General features: G+C 44.4%; 1 pseudogene; it reads left to right on the top strand.

Annotated features, from left to right (window-relative positions):
* Positions 1–14,294: 14,294 nt before the first annotated feature.
* Positions 14,295–14,412, top strand: LOC126215399 (5S ribosomal RNA; annotated as a pseudogene).
* The last annotated feature ends 2,946 nt before the right edge of the window (positions 14,413–17,358 follow it).

Genomic DNA, 17,358 nt, shown 5'->3' with positions numbered 1-17,358 from the left:
AGGTCATCAGTCCCCTAGAAAGTGGAACTACTTAAACCTAACTAACCTAAGGACATCACACACATCCATGCCCGAGGCAGGATTCGAACCTGCGACCATAGCAGCAGAGCGGTTCCAGACTGAAGTGCCTAGAACCGCTTGGCCGCACCGGCCGGCTTTCAGCAGGTAAGTGCCATGTGAAGGTGAAACTGTAATAGAACACAAAAGGGCATGAATGTATCTACGAGGGCAGTTCAATAAGTAATGCAACACATTTTTTTTCTCGGCCAATTTTGGTTGAAAAACCCGGAAATTTCTTGTGGAATATTTTCAAACACTCCCGCTTCGTCTTGTATAGTTTCATTGACTTCCGACAGGTGACAGCGCTGTACGGAGCTGTTAAAATGGCGTCTGTAACGGATGTGCGTTGCAAACAACGGGCAGTGATCGAGTTTCTTTTGGCGGAAAACCAGGGCATCTCAGATATTCATAGGCGCTTGCAGAATGTCTACGGTGATCTGGCAGTGGACAAAAGCACGGTGAGTCGTTGGGCAAAGCGTGTGTCATCATCGCCGCAAGGTCAGGCAAGACTGTCCGATCTCCCGCGTGCGGGCCGGCCGTGCACAGCTGTGACTCCTGCAATGGCGGAGCGTGCGAACACACTCGTTCGAGATGATCGACGGATCACCATCAAACAACTCAGTGCTCAACTTGACATCTCTGTTGGTAGTGCTGTCACAATTGTTCACCAGTTGGGATATTCAAAGGTTTGTTCCCGCTGGGTCCCTCGTTGTCTAACCGAACACCATAAAGAGCAAAGGAGAACCATCTGTGCGGAATTGCTTGCTCGTCATGTGGCTGAGGGTGACAATTTCTTGTCAAAGATTGTTACAAGCGATGAAACATGGGTTCATCACTTCGAACCTGAAACAAAACGGCAATCAATGGAGTGGCGCCACACCCACTCCCCTACGAAGAAAAAGTTTAAAGCCATACCCTCAGCGGGTAAAGTCACGGTTACAGTCTTCTGGGACGCTGAAGGGGATGTTGTGTTCGATGTCCTTCCCCACGGTCAAACGATCAACTCTGAAGTGTATTGTGCTACTCTTCAGAAATTGAAGAAACGACTTCAGCGTGTTCGTAGGCACAAAAATCAGAACGAACTTCTCCTTCTTCATGACAACGCAAGACCTCACACAAGTCTTCGCACCAGAGAGGAGCTCACAAAACTTCAGTGGACTGTTCTTCCTCATGCACCCTACAGCCCCGATCTCGCACCGTCGGTTTTCCATATGTTTGGCCCAATGAAGGACGCAATCCGTGGGACGCACTACGCGGATGATGAAGAAGTTATTGATGCAGTACGACGTTGGCTCCGACATCGACCAGTGGAATGGTACCGTGCAGGCATACAGGCCCTCATTTCAAGGTGGCGTAAGGCCGTAGCATTGAATGGAGATTACGTTGAAAAATAGTGTTGTGTAGCTAAAAGATTGGGGAATAACCTGGTGTATTTCAATGCTGAATAAAACAACCCCTGTTTCAGAAAAAAATGTGTTGCATTACCTATTGAACTGCCCTCGTATATATAAAATCTAAGCTATTGTGGGTCATTTAGATAATAAATGATAGCATTCATTATCGAGCGGTTCCTGTCTTGAGTACGAGTATCTAAGACTTATTTTCTGCCACCGACTGTTTTAACGTATGTCCAACATTTCTAAAGGGTTTGTTTAAGCTCTGGTGTCAGTGTTTCGCTTCGGCAGTTATTGACTTCAGTTACTGCCTGTCTGACATAACCCGTGTTTTGGCTCAGCATTTTTCTATCTTCGGGTTGCGCTTTGACTTGTGTCAATTGCGAAGAATATGCTGTTTCTTAAGATGTTTCCTACAGTGATCAGTGTACTGTGGTTGGTCTGTATCTAGTTCTTTGGAATGAAATATCTGGAACATACGAGGTGCGGCTAGAAAAAAACCGGACTGATGCTGGAAAAATCATTTATTTACAATTATTTACAATTTCATGTTATCTCCTTCAATGTACTCTCCTCCTCGGTCTCTACACCGCTCCATACGAATTTTCCACTGTTCATAGCAATGCTGCAGATCATTTTCGGTAAGTCCATACATTACTTCCGTCGCTTTTTCTTTTACTGCTTCAACAGTCTCAAATCGAGTTCCTTTCAAAGCTGACTTGACTTTAGGGAAAAGAAAAAAGTCACAGGGGGCCAAATCAGGTGAGTAGGGTGGATGATCTAAGATGGGAATGTTGTGTTTTGCCAAAAACGTCTTCACTGACAACGCACTGTGAGCTGGGGCATTGTCTTGGTGAAGGATCCATGACTTTTTTCTCCACAAATCGTTCCGTTTTTTTCCGTACTCGCTCACGTAGGGTAGCCAGGACGCTAATGTAGTAATGCCGATTCACTGTTTGTCCCTCTGGTACCCAATCAATGTGCACAATCCCTTTGATGTCAAAAAAACAATCATCATTGCCTTGAATTTCGATTTTGAAATTCGTGCTTTTTTTTGTCGTGGAGAACCAGGAGTTTTCCAATGCATCGATTGGCGTTTAGTTTCGGGATCGTAAGTAAAAAACCACGATTCATCGCAAGTAATAACATTTTGTAAGAAGGTGGGATCACTTTCAATGTTTTCCAGGATGTCAGAACAAATAATTCTTCGGCGTTCCTTCTGTTCAATTGTGAGACACTTTGGAACCATTTTTGAACACACTTTGTTCATGTTGAAACTTTCATGAAGAATCTGCCTAACACTTTCCTTGTCAACTCCTGTTAACTCAGACACTGCTCTGATTGTTAAACGGCGATCTTGTCGAACAAGTTTACCGATTTTTTCAATGTTTGCATCAGTTTTTGCTGACAATGGTCTGCCAGTGCGAGTGTCATCACTGGTGTCTTCGCGGCCATCTTTAAATCGTTTAAACCACTCAAACACTTGTGTTCGCGATAAACAATCATCGCCGTACACTTGTTGTAACATTACAAACGTTTCACTTGCAGATTTTCCTAGTTTGAAACCAAATTTGATGTTAACACGCTGTTCTTTCTCAACATTTCAACATTTTCCGACGCACAGACAAAACGTCAACTACTTAAAACAGACGCCACGGGCAGACTGAGTGCAGGAGGCAGATGAAACTCGAGCAGTAGGCGGAGCGAGAGTCACGTGACAGGCCACGCGACTTTCAGCCTTATTGCATTCGTTTTATTGTTTCACCAGTACTAGTCCGGTTTTTTTCTAGCCACACCTCGTATTTCTTCATGGCTAATACGACTGTCCTTGAATCATGTACCAATTTGCTTTGAACATGTTATCTTTCCAGAAACAAAGTACCACGAATTTTGCTGCTAAAATAAATGATTTTATTTATTTTCACTACAGGACTGTCACAGCAAGTCACACATGAACTCAGAGTGAACGTGTCATTAAAAACTGTTGAAAGACTAAATCTAGAGCACTATACGTAACAAAATATTCATGCTAACCCATTATTCATGATTCGATGCAGAATTCAACGCTGTACATACTTCGCAATATCGACTTTTTCGATTAAACGCTTAATTTCGGAAGAATCTGAGAAAAACTAGCAAAGGTCCGAAATTTCTATAGTTTTGTTTTCCTCACAGCTGAAGTTCCACACAGGTAACAGAGTGCTACTTGAGAGTCTAAAACAGTTTACAGAACTCCGCTAATTATTGAGTGACAGAACTTTCTTCGTCCACAGCTGTTGCCCGTCATCTTGTGAGTGTGCGATAAGTATTGTCGGTAAACTTAGCGATGTGACATTGTTTCAACATGTTGAATTGATATTCACTACTGTTTCTATTTTTTATTTATTTTTTTTCCACGTCCACGGGACCAAATTGAGGAGCAAATCTCCAAGGTCGTGGAACGCGCCAGAACATAAAATTACAACATAAAAGTAGTAAGTGATAAAATTCTAGGGAATGAGCTGATTGATAATTGTTAACAAGAAAAGACAGTAAGGAATATATATATTAAGAGGCCAATGTGAGAAAATGCAGTTTAATGATCAGGGGTCGACAAGAGGTTCGCGAAATGACACTAATTGTTCGCCGAACCGCCCGTTTCTGAGCCAAAAATATCCTTTGAGAATAGGAAGAAATACCCGAAAATAGTATAATAACATACGACATAACAGAATGAAAATACGCAAAGTAGACTAATTTTCGTGTCGAAGTATCACTTACTTCAGATATAGTTTGAATAGTAAAAATAGCAGCATTAAGTCTTTTAACAAGATCCTGAACGTGGGCTTTCCACGACAGTTTACTGTCTATCTGAGCACCTAGAAATTTCATATAATCAGTTTCACTAATCATATGCCCATTCTGTCAAATTAAAACGTCAGATTTTGTTGAATTGTGTGTTAGAAACTCTAGAAACTGAGTCTTACTGTGATTTAGCGTTAGTTTATTTTTTATAAGCCATGAACTTATGAACTGCACGGTTTGAAACCGAACCAATGTTGCACACAACATCCTTTACTACCAAGCTAGTGTCATCAGCAAACAGAAACATTTTAGAGTTACCCGTAATACTAGAGGGCATATTATTTATGTGAATAAGGAACAGGAGCGGCCCCAACACTGATCCCTATGGCACCCCCCATTTGATCGTACCCCACTCAGCCCCCACATTATAGGTATTCTGAAGACTGTGACTAATGACCTTCGGCTGTCTGTTGTTAATGTAAGAGGTGCATCAATTGTGAGCTACTCCCCTCCGTAATGGTCCAACTTCTTTTTCTCTGTCAAAAACAGTGCTACGAATGGCAAACGTTACGTCTTTGTTATCCGAGGGCAGTTCAGTAAGTAATGCAACACATTTTTTTTCTGAAACAGGGGTTGTTTTATTCAGCATTGAAATACACCAGGTTATTCCCCAATCTTTTAGCTACACAACACTATTTTTCAACGTAATCTCCATTCAATGCTACGGCCTTATGCCACCGTGAAATGAGGGCCTGTATGCCTGCACGGTACCATTCCACTGGTCGATGTCGGAGCCAACGTCGTACTGCATCAATAACTTCTTCATCATCCGCGTAGTGCCTCCCAGGGATTATGTCCTTCATTGGGCCAAACATATGGAAATTCGACGGTGCGAGATCGGGGCTGTAGGGTGCATGAGGAAGAACAGTCCACTGAAGTTTTGTGAGCTCCTCTCGGGTGCGAAGACTTGTGTGAGGTCTTGCGTTGTCATGAAGAAGGAGAAGTTCGTTCAGATTTTTGTGCCTACTAACACGCTGAAGTCGTTTCTTCAATTTCTGAAGAGTAGCACAATACACTTCAGAGTTGATCGTTTGACCATGGGGAAGGACATCGAACAGAATAACCCCTTCAGCGTCCCAGAAGACTGTAACCGTGACTTTACCGGCTGAGGGTAAGGCTTTAAACTTTTTCTTGGTAGGGGAGTGGGTGTGGCGCCACTCCATTGATTGCCGTTTTGTTTCAGGTTCGAAGTGATGAACTCATGTTTCATCGCCGGTAACAATCTTTGACAAGAAATTGTCACCCTCAGCCACATGACGAGCAAGCAATTCCGCACAGATGGTTCTCCTTTCCTCTTTATGGTGTTCGGTTAGACAACGAGGGACCCAGCGGGAACAAACCTTTGAATATCCCAACTGGTGAACAATTGTGACAGCACTACCAACAGAGATGTCAAGTTGAGCACTGAGTTGTTTAATGGTGATCCGTCGATCATCTCGAATGAGTGTGTTTGCACGCTCCGTCATTGCAGGAGTCACAGCTGTGCACGGCCGGCCCGCACGCGGGAGATCAGACAGTCTTGCTCGACCTTGCGGCGATGATGACACACGCTTTGCCCAACGACTCACCGTGCTTTTGTCCACTGCCAGATCACCGTAGACATTCTGCAAGCGCCTATGAATATCTGAGATGCCCGGGTTTTCCGCCAAAAGAAACTCGATCACTGCCCGTTGTTTGCAACGCACATCCGTTACAGACGCCATTTTAACAGCTCCGTACAGCGCTGCCACCTGTCGGAAGTCAATGAAACTATACGAGACGAAGCGGGAATGTTTGAAAATATTCCACAAGAAATTTCCGGTTTTTCAACCAAAATTGGCCGAGAAAAAAAATGTGTTGCATTACTTATTGAACTGCCCTCGTATCTTGCATCAAGTCTGCAGAGTGAGCGCGCCAAGTTCCCGTCACTTCCGACAGACAGCGCAGCTGCAGGTCAGTTTCAAAATGGCGTCTGTAGGTGATGTGCGTTGCAAGCAACGTGCCGTCATTGAATTTCTCACTGCAGAGAAAGAAACTCTGGGCAATATTCATAAACACTTGTGCATAGCCTACGGAGTATCTGCTGTCGACAGAAGTACAGTCAGTCGCTGGGCACGGAGGGGGGTCATCAGAAGGCGGTTCGGCGGAGCTCCACGATTTGCAGCGGTCGGGGGGACCATCCACGGCTGTCACACCTGACATGTTGCAGCGAGATGATGCCGTCATTCACGAGGACAGACGCATTACGACTCGGCCGTTGGCGCTGCATCTGTCAAACAGCAAAGGAAGTGTGGGTGCAGTTATCCGCAGTCAGGGATATACAAAAGTGTATGCGGGATGGGTCCAGCGGTGTTTAACGGTGGATCACAAAACGCACAGAAAAAAACATTTGTATTGATTAGTTGCAAAGTTGTGAAGCTGATGGGGGAGGCCTTTATGTTCCAAATTGTGACAGGTAATGAAACCTGGGTTCTCCATTTTGAGACCGAAACAAAACAACAGTCGATGGAATGGCGCCGTTCCGACTCCCCACAGAAGAAAACATTCAGAGCAACTGCTTCCGTCGTTAAGGTCATCATCACCGTGGTCTGGGACTGTGAAGGTGTGATTCTCATTGATGTGATGCCAAGAGGCGCTACCATCAATTCACAATCATATGTCAATACATTAACGAAACTCAAGACGCGCTTCAGGTGGCTTCGGCGCCACAGCAACCCAGGAGATGTTTTGCTCCAACACGATAACGCTCGGCCCTACGCAAGTCTGAGGACTGCTGAAAACCTAGCAAAACAGGGTTGGACAGTGTTACCCCATCCACCTTACAGCCCTGACCTATCCCCCTCGGACTTCCACTTGTTTGGGCCATTAAAAGATGCCATTCGTGGAAGACATTTTGAGGATGATGAGGAGGTGATTCACACAGCGAAGCACTGGCTCCGCCACTAGGACTTGGATTGGTACCGACAGGGCATACACGCCCTTGTTTCGCACTGGAGGAAGGCCATAGATTACGTGGAAAAATAGTGTGTAGATAAAACACCATTATTTCGTGTGTTTAATTCTCATTATCAGAATGAGATTTTCACTCAATGATGTGAAACTTCCTGGCAGATTAAAACTGTGTGCCGGATCGAGACTCGAACTCGGGACCTTTGCCTTTCGCGGGCACGACTCACGATCCGCCCTCACATCTTCAGTTCTGCCAGCACCTCGTCTCCTACCTTCCAAACTTCACCGATGGTAGAGCACTTGCCCGCAAAGGTAAACTTCCCGAGTTCGAGTCTGGGTCCGGCACACAGTTTTAATCTGCCAGGAAGTTTCTTAATTCTCGTTATGTTCAATAAAGAATTGTTGAAGAAGAAATGCCGTACTTTACTTTCTGGGCAACCATCGTATCATTTCAAAATGGAGCAAGAAAATATGTTAACAGGCTATTACATGGTTCGCTAGGGTCATAGTCTGGAAACTGTACCTCTCCAATATATCTTCCGCTACCCTAAAGATTTGGTTTTTGCAATACGTTCAAATTCCAAAGCAATTGGTCACATAACGTCTTCAGGCAAAACCAATATAAGAACAATTATAAAATCATTAAAATTTTTATAGAAAATTCGCACAAAATCCAAAACATGGAAAATTCGTGTTCCTCTTCCTCGAAAAGGCAGGAAGTAATAGAGAACACATCCACTTCATTCACAACTGTAAACGACGTAACGGCTCACGCAGATGTATCTTCGACAGCAGCATCACTTCTATCTTTGGGCGGGCCGAATTTACTAGGGTCATCGGACCTTATGACTACGATGGAAAAATCAATCTCCTCAAGTATTTCATTGCGAAACCAAGACGGATATGCTTCTTCGTCATGGTCGGACAAACCGGAAAATGTATTTATGATTTGTCAATTCTACAGTGGGCAGGGGGTCGTGGGTTGCTGTTGGCAAGTGATCAGTGAAGGCTATCGAAACAGATACAGGTATAAAAGGACTATAGTATGCGACAGATGCAGTACAACTGTCAAGGAGCAATTTGCTCTCCACCTCTTCTGGCAAGTAGTCTCACAGAAGGAAATTCATTTGTGAATGCTAAAATGGTAATTCAAATGACAATACTAATTATGAAACATATAATTCTCAAACACGTACATTAAAGCATATCATACTTCCAAAGACGTTGAAAGAGAATGCCACAAACTGAGTGAAATAAGATGCATTATGCCCCAGATAGCATTATGAAAGTTGAACGCGTTTTTAAAATTCATCTCGTATTAAAAACTGTTATCGTAATAAACTATACTATATAAATAAACAACTCTTCTGATACTGCAATAGCCGGCCGTGGTGGCCGTGCGGTTCTAGGCACTTCAGTCCGGAACCGCGTGACTGCTACGGTCGCAGGTTCGAATCCTGCCTCTGGCATGAATGTGTGTGATGTCCTTAGGTTAGTTAGGTTTAAGTAGTTCTAAGTTCTAGGGGACCGATGACCTCAGATGTTGAGTCCCATAGTCCTCAGAGCCATTTGAACCATTTGATACTACAATATCTAGTATCATTCAGTGTTGGCACGAATCTGCAATTTCCCTCGTGTTATATCGGTACATCTACATCTACATGCGTTATCTGCAAATCACATTTAAGTGCCTGGCAAAGGCTTCATCGAAGAATTCTCTATAATTCAGTCTCGTACAGCGCGCGGAAGAAACGAACACCTATATCTTTCCGTGCTAGCTCTGATTTCACTTATTTTATTCTGGTGATCGTTTCTCCCAATGTAGGTCGGCGTAAACAAAATATGTTCGCATTCGGAGGAGAAAGTTGGTGATTCGAATTTCGTCAGAAGTTTCCGCCGCAGCGAAAAACGCCTCTGTTTTGTTGATGTCCAGCTCAAATCCTGTATCGTTTCAGTGACACTCTCTCCCATATTTCGCGATAATGCAAAATGTGCTGTCCTTCTTTGAACTTTTTCGACGTACTGCGTCAATCCCGTCTGGTAAGGATCCCACACCGCGCAGCAGTATTCTAAAAGAGAACGGACAAGCGTAGTATAGGCAGGGTCTCTTTATTAGATCTGTTACAATTTCTAAGTGTGCTGCCGATAAAACGCAGCCTTTGGTTTGCCTTCCCCACAACATTTTCTTCCAATTTCAGATGTTCGTAATTGTAGCTCCTAGGTATTTAGTTGAATTTACGGCCTTCAGATTTCACTGATTTATCGTGTAACCGAAGTTTCACGGATTCCTTTTAGCACTCGTGTGAATGACCTCGCACTTTTCACTATTTAGGGTCACTTACCAATTTTCGCACCACACAGATATCTTTGCTAAATCGTTTTGCAATTTTTTTTGACCTTCTGATGCCTTTACTAGACGATAAACGACAGGATCATCTGCAAACAACCTAAGGCGGCTGCGCAAATCGTTTATACAGACAAGGAAAGCAAAGGGCCTATAATACTAAGTTCGGGAACGCCAGATATCACTTCTGTTTTACTCGATGACTTTCCGTCAATTACTAGGAACTGTGACCTCTCTGACAGGAAATCACAAATCCAGTCTCATAAGTGACACGATATTCCATAAGCCACTTGTGTGATATAGTGTCGAAAGCCTTTCGGAAATCCAGAAATACGGTATCGGTTTGAAATCCCTTGTCAGTTGCACTCAACACTTCGGGCGAGTAAAGAGCTACACTAATGTCCATTAAAACTGCTACACCAAGAAGAAATGCAGATGATAAACGTGCATTCACTGGACAAATATATTGTACTAGAAATGACATGTGATTACATTTTCACGCAATTTGGGTGCATAGATCCTGAGAAATCAGTACCCAGAACAACCACCTCTGGCCGTAATAACGGCCTTGATACGCCTGGGCATTGAGTCAAACAGAGCTTGGATGGCGTGTACAGGTACAGCTGCCTATTTAGCTTCAACACGATACCACAGTTCATCAACAGTAGTGACTGGCGTATTGTGACGAGCCAGTTGTTCGGCCAACACTGACCAGCCGTTTTCAGTTGGTGAGAGATCTGGAGAATGTGCTGGCCAGGGCAGCAGTCTAAGATTTTCTGTATCCAGAAAGGCCCGTGCAGGACCTGCAACATGCGGTCGTGCATTATCCTGCTGAATTGTAGGGTTTCGCAGGGATCGAATGAAGGGTAGAGCCACGGGTCGTAACGCATCTGAAAAGTAACGTACACTGTTCAAAGTGTCGTCAATGCGAACAAGAGGTGACCGAGACGTGTAACCAATGGCACCCCATACCATCACGCCGGGTGATACACCAGTATGGCGATGACGAATACACGCTTCCAATGTGCGTTCACCGCAATGTCGCCAAACACGGATGCGACCATCATGATGCTGTAAACAGAACCTGGATTCATCCGAAAAAATGACGTTTTGCCATTCGTGCACCCAGGTTCGTCGTTGAGTACACCATCGCAGGCGCTCCTGTCTGTGATGCAGCGTCAAGGGTAACCGCAGCCACGGTCTCCGAGCTGATAGTCCATGCTGCTGCAAACCTCGTCGAACTGTTCGTGCAGATGGCTGTTGTCTTGCAAACGTCCCCAGCTGCTGACTCAGGGATCGAGACGTGGCTGCACGATCCGTTACAGCCGTGCGGATAAGATGCCTGCCATCTCGACTGCTAGTGATACGAGGCCGTTGGGATCCACCACGGCGTTCCGTATTACCCTCCTGAACCCACCGATTCCATATTCTGCTAACAGTCATTGGATCTCGACCAACGCGAGCAGCAATGTCGCGATACGATAAACCGCCATCGCGATAGGCTACAATCCGACCTTTATGTAAGTCGGAAACGTGATGGTACGCATTTCTCCTCCTTACACGAGGCACCACAAGAACGTTTCAGCAGGCAACGCCGGTCAACTGCTGTTTGTGTATGAGAAATCGGTTGGAAACTTTCCTCGTGTCAGCACGTTGTCGGTGTCGCCACCGGCGCCAACCTTGTGTGAATGCTCTGAAAAGCTAATCATTTGCATTTCAGGACATCTTCTTCCTGTCGGTTAAATTTCGCGTCTGCAGCACGTCACTTTCGTGGTGTAGCAATTTTAATGGTCGGTAGTGTAATTGTGTTTCACAAGAACGATGTTTTCTAAATCCGTGTAGGCTGTGTGTAAGTAGACTGTTTTCTTCGAAGTATAATAGATAAAGACCAATGTTCTCGCGAAGTACGGGTGAAATATTCTCTCTGTCATGTCTAAGCCATTTTAATGTGCAGTCTGATACTACTGCAGCTTTAGTGTTTGCGAGACACATTCCGACATAAAACGTTAGGCGATAGGAAGAAGCTGCTTCAAATCTCTGACCCGTGAACTGGGGTGCCCCCTTCTATCAGGACGAGGCCCTGTGAATCGCACCCTGAAGCAGAGTGTGGACAATGTTCCCGCTAACTCACACGCATTCCATTTCTATGTAGATGATCGCACATACATAAACATGGAGACATGCATATACATGCTCATACGGGCGCTCCCAATCAAATGCATGGAGGGAGCTTCGCACCTACACTGAGTGCCATTATCAGACTGGCGTGTTGTTCAATCTACGGTGTGTCTACCCGGTCAACAATACACGACGCGTCACCTATTTCCATTCCGCTCACACTTAACAAAGACTAAATTTCATAAAGCTATTAAATAAAAATGTAAATATTCGTTTGTTCAAACTCAAATCCCCGAACTTTCTTCGCCGAATACTTTAAAATTTTAACACAAGATTGCATTCGAATATGCTCATGTTTTGGTATGTATACCGGAGCGTCAAACTGTAATACAAAAATACATATTCCACATATAAAGATGAAACGTTGTAGCAAAAAAATTCGAAAAATTCTTGATCGATATTCTTCAAATTTTTACACGTTACTCTAATAAACGTTGGGATGCACATAGATTCTATGTATATTAAATGTACGTAATATGTAACATCTTAGTAAAGAACTGTCAAGATACTGAAATATCAAAATATCTGTGAAACTCTTATTTTTAACGTTTCGTAAGTGCAAAAAGTATTATACTTAACAATAAATAACAGAAAACATTTACTATACACGGTGAGTGACGAAGATATGCAAATGTTTTAATATGTTATTCTACAAGTAAAACTGAAGACAACAGTCCGTATAAACGTAGGTCCGCAAATGTTCAGCTGAGGATTTACGGCTATTAAAAGATTTGGCCGGAAATTTAGCAACTTCGCTAATATGAAGCTATCGCAAAACTGTGCGAGGTTAAAGTAAAGCTCGATTTTAATTTCTTTTGTTGTTATTGGTCTGGTGAATCTAATAAAACATGTCCCAGACGTGTATCTGCAGTAGTTTTCCAGAACATGCAGAGAAACGAAGATTATTATACAAGTAAATTTTTTTACTTTCCATTAAGAATGTAGAAACGTTTATGTCATTGTTGGAAACCGTTAGTGAGTTGTTTCAGCCGTATCCTAACGTTGAAACGAGTTAGTTTTCTGTATTGTTCAGTGAAAGAACATAATAACAACAGTGCATTTAAGTGAAACCACATAGTAACTGTTGTAGTTTGTAGATTATTTATGAAATAGGGATGGTGCTACACGTCTGTGGCCACCCAGTTCGCCCGATTTAACACCAATGGATTTTTGGGTATGGAGATGGATGAAAAACATAGTTTATGAGGACAAAGTCAATAGACGTGAGGCATTACTTGGTCGCATTATGAATGCAATAGGCGAAATTAGAACAACACTGTGAAACTGAAACGAGCAACAAAATCGGTTCATATATGTGCAGCTAAATGCATTGAACTCGCTGGAGACATTTTTGAACATTTATTGTTAATGTGCTGTGAAATTGTATGTACACTGTACAACTTCCTTAACAGTGAGCTTCATTTTTTTCGGTTTAATATGAATTCACGTTTGCCATGGTATTAACAAAAGGCAGATTATCTGGCACATTCATATAGATTCAGTTAACGTTATTACCATTATTTTTCCAAAATTATACAGGGTGATTCAAAAAGAATACCACAACTTTAGGAATTTAAAACTCTGCAACGACAAAAGGCAGAGCTAAGCACTATCTGTCGGCGAATTAAGGGAGCTATAAAGTTTCATTTAGTTGTACATTTGTTCGCTTGAGGCGCTGTTGACTAGGCGTCAGCGTCAGTTGATGCTAAGATGGCGACCGCTCAACAGAAAGCTTTTTGTGTTATTGAGTACGGCAGAAGTGAATCGACGACAGTTGTTCAGCGTGCATTTCGAACGAAGTATGGTGTTAAACCTCCTGATAGGTGGTGTATTAAACGTTGGTATAAACAGTTTACAGAGAATGGGTGTTTGTGCAAAGGGAAAAGTTCTGGACGGCCGAGAACGAGTGATGAAAATGTAGCACGCATCCAGCAAGCATTTGTTCGCAGCCCAGGAAAATCGACTCGCAGAGCTAGCCGAGAACTGCAAATTCCACAATCAACTGTATGGAGAGTCCTACGAAAAAGGTTAGTTATAAAACCTGAACGTCAACTGCCCGAGGCGATGGATCGGCCGCCAGGCAGCCCGTGACAGAGCACTTCATCACTGGCCTCCAAGAAGCCCTGATCTTACCCCCTGCGATTTTTTCTTATGGGGGTATGTTGAGGATATGGTGTTTCGGCCACCTCTCCCAGCCACCATTGATGATTTGAAACGAGAAATAACTGCAGCTATCCAAACTGTTACGCCTGATATGCTACAGAGAGTGTGGAACGAGTTGGAGTATCGGGTTGATATTGCTCGTGTGTCTGGAGGGGGCCATATTGAACATCTCTGAACTTGTTTTTGAGTGAAAAAAACCTTTTTAAATACTCTTTGTAATGATGTATAACAGAAGGTTATATTATGTTTCTTTCATTAAATACACATTTTTAAATTTGTGGTATTCTTTTTGAATCACCCTGTATTCTCTACATCTTCTGTTGAAAACTTTGCGCAATTGTCTGGCATTTAAAAAACAAATTCGGCCAAGTAGTTAGTAAATTGCCAACGGCCTTGCCGCAGTGGTAACACCGGTTCCCGTCACATCACCGAAGTTAAGCGCTGTCGGGCTGGGCTAGCACTAGGATGGGTGACCATTCGGTCTGCCGAGCGCCGTTGGCAAGCGGGGTGCACTCAGCCCTTGTGAGGCAAACTGAGGAGCAACGTGACTGAGAAGTAGCGGCTCCGGTCTCTTGAACTGAGATACGGCCGAGAGAGCGGTGTGCTGAACACATGCCTCACCGATTCCGCATCCAGTGAGACCTGTGGGCTCAGGATGACACGATGGTCTGTCGGTACCTCTACCTTCATGGCCTGTTCGGGAGGCGAGTTAATAAATTAAAAATTTTACGCAATTACGTCTTTGTTTCTGTGGATGTTCTGGAAACTACTGCAGATACACATCTGGGACATGTTTTATTAGATTCATCAGACCTATAACAACAAAATAAATGGAAATCGTGCTTTACTTTAACCTCGTACAGTTTTGTAATGGCTTCAGAGTAGCGAAGTTGCTACATTTCAGCCAGCCGGAGTGGCCGAGCGTTTCTAGGCGCTACAGTCTGGAAACGCGCGGCCGCTACGGTCGCAGGTTCGAATCCTGCCTCGGGCATGGATGTGTGTGATGTCCTTAGGTTAGTTAGGTTTAAGTAGTTCTAAGTTCTAGGGGACTGATGATCTTAGAAGTTAAGTCCCATAGTGCTCAGAGCGATTTGAACCTTTTTTGTTTGCTACATTTCAGGCAAAATCTTTTATTAGCCGTAACTCCGAAAATAAACATTTGCGGATCTATGTGTATATGAACTTTTTCTTTAGTTTTACTTGTAGAAAAACATACTGAAATATTTACGTATCTTCGTGAATCACCCTGTATATGCAGTGTTGTGGCGTAACAAGCTAGCTACGCCACACTGAGAAGGAAGCCGAAAGGCACGCGTACACACACGCCGACTGGCGTCAAGTCTGGAACAGGATAAGTTATGACTGCTATAAATAAAATACGTAGCTTTGGAATATACTTAACTTTTAATGCTTCCTTTGGTACATCTCTCTTGACTATACAAATGAGACTCGTAAGATACATGCACTGATACAATTGGCGCCTTGCTAAGTCGTAGCCATTAACTTAGCTGAAGGCTATTCTGTCTCTCGGCAAATGAGAGCAAAGGCTTCGTCAGTATAGTCGCTAGCAACGTCGTCGTACAACTGGGGCGAGTTCTCGTACGTCTCTCGAGACCTGCCGTGTGGTGGCGCTCGGTCTGCGATCACACAGTGGCGACACGCGGGTCCGACATGTACTAATGGACCGCGGCCGATTTAAGCTACCACCTAGCAAGTGTGGTGTCTGGCGGTGACACCACACAAAGTAATTCGCTTCTACTGATTCAGAACGAGAGCAAAGCCTTTATTCGCGAATCTTGCCTCATGTATTAACATTCACACAGGAATTAAAGTAGTTTCTGGTTCTCAAGATAATAAGGTGAAAGTTACCTCTGAATAATTGGCTGTTTTCAAAAGTACACTTGACGCTATATAATGTTCGAAAAAACAGACAGCACACACACACACACACACACACACGCTCTAGGGAGGACTCTTACCTCCGGCGGTAGGGGCCGTTGTTTTGTTTCTCACAGTCTGTTTCAACTACGCTAGCATGGAATTTAAATAATTACAAAAATTCCAGGATGAAATTTTCACTCTGCAGCAGATTGTGCGCTGATATGAAACTTCCCGGCAGATTAAAACTGTGAGCCGGACCGAGACTCGAACTCGGGACCTTTTCATCTGGCGGGCAAGTACTCTACCAACTTTTTTCCCTTGTTGATCTCATTTTGTTCGTTAATGTTCGTTGCATTTGTCCGGGGCGGACGTCCCGTGACACCTGTTCAAGTTGATCGTTGATCCGTTCTTTATTACAGAGGGCAGCTAACCCTCCGACAACTGAGCTACCTAAGCATCACTCACAGGTTTACTTCCGCCAGTTTTCATTCTGGAAACATCCCCCAGACTGTGGCAAAGCCATGTCTCCGCAATATCCTTTCTTCCAGGAGTGCTAGTTCTGCAAGTTTGGCAGGAGAGCTTCTGTGAAGCTTGGAAGGTAAGAGACGAGACACTGGCGGAATTAAAGCTATGAGAACGGGTCGTGGGTCGTGCTTGGGTAACTCAGTTAGTACAGCACTTGCCCGCGAAATGCGAAGGTCCTGAGTTCGAGTCTCAGTCCGGCACACATTTTTCAAAAAATGGTTCAAATGGCTCTGGGCTCTATGGGACTTAACTTCTGAGGTCATCAGTCCCCTAGAACTTAGAACTAGTTAAACCTAAGTACCCTACGGACATCACACACAGCCATGCCCGAGGCAGGATTCGAACGTGCGACCATAGCGGTCGTGCGGGTACAGACTGTGGCGCCTAGAACCGCTCGGCCACTCAGGACGACACACAGTTTTAATCTGCCAGGAAGTTTCGTTACAAAAACTGTTTATCCGATTTATATTCTTTCTTACTATACATATACACTCCTGGAAACGGAAAAAAGAACACATTGACACCGGTGTGTCAGACCCACCATACTTGTTCCGGACACTGCGAGAGGGCTGTACAAGCAATGATCACACGCACGGCACAGCGGACACACCAGGAACCGCGGTGTTGGCCGTCGAATGGCGCTAGCTGCGCAGCATTTGTGCACCGCCGCCGTCAGTGTCAGCCAGGTTGCCGTGGCATACGGAGCTCCATCGCAGTCTTTAACACTGGTAGCATGCCGCGACAGCGTGGACGTGAACCGTATGAGCAGTTGACGGACTTTGAGCGAGGGCGTATAGTGGGCATGAGGTCTCCACAGTACATCGATGTTGTCGCCAGTGGTCGGCGGAAGGTGCACGTGCCCGTCGACCTGGGACCGGACCGCAGCGACGCACGGATGCACGCCAAGACCGTAGGATCCTACGCAGTGCCGTAGGGGACCGCACAGCCACTTCCCAGCAAATTAGGGACACTGTTGCTCCTGGGGTATCGGCGAGGACCATTCGCAACCGTCTCCATGAAGCTGGGCTACGGTCCCGCACA

The sequence above is a fragment of the Schistocerca nitens genome, chromosome 12 (genome assembly GCF_023898315.1).
Source record: "Schistocerca nitens isolate TAMUIC-IGC-003100 chromosome 12, iqSchNite1.1, whole genome shotgun sequence".
NCBI classification, from domain to species: domain Eukaryota; kingdom Metazoa; phylum Arthropoda; class Insecta; order Orthoptera; family Acrididae; genus Schistocerca; species Schistocerca nitens.
This window is presented reverse-complemented; position numbering and strand designations above follow the sequence as displayed.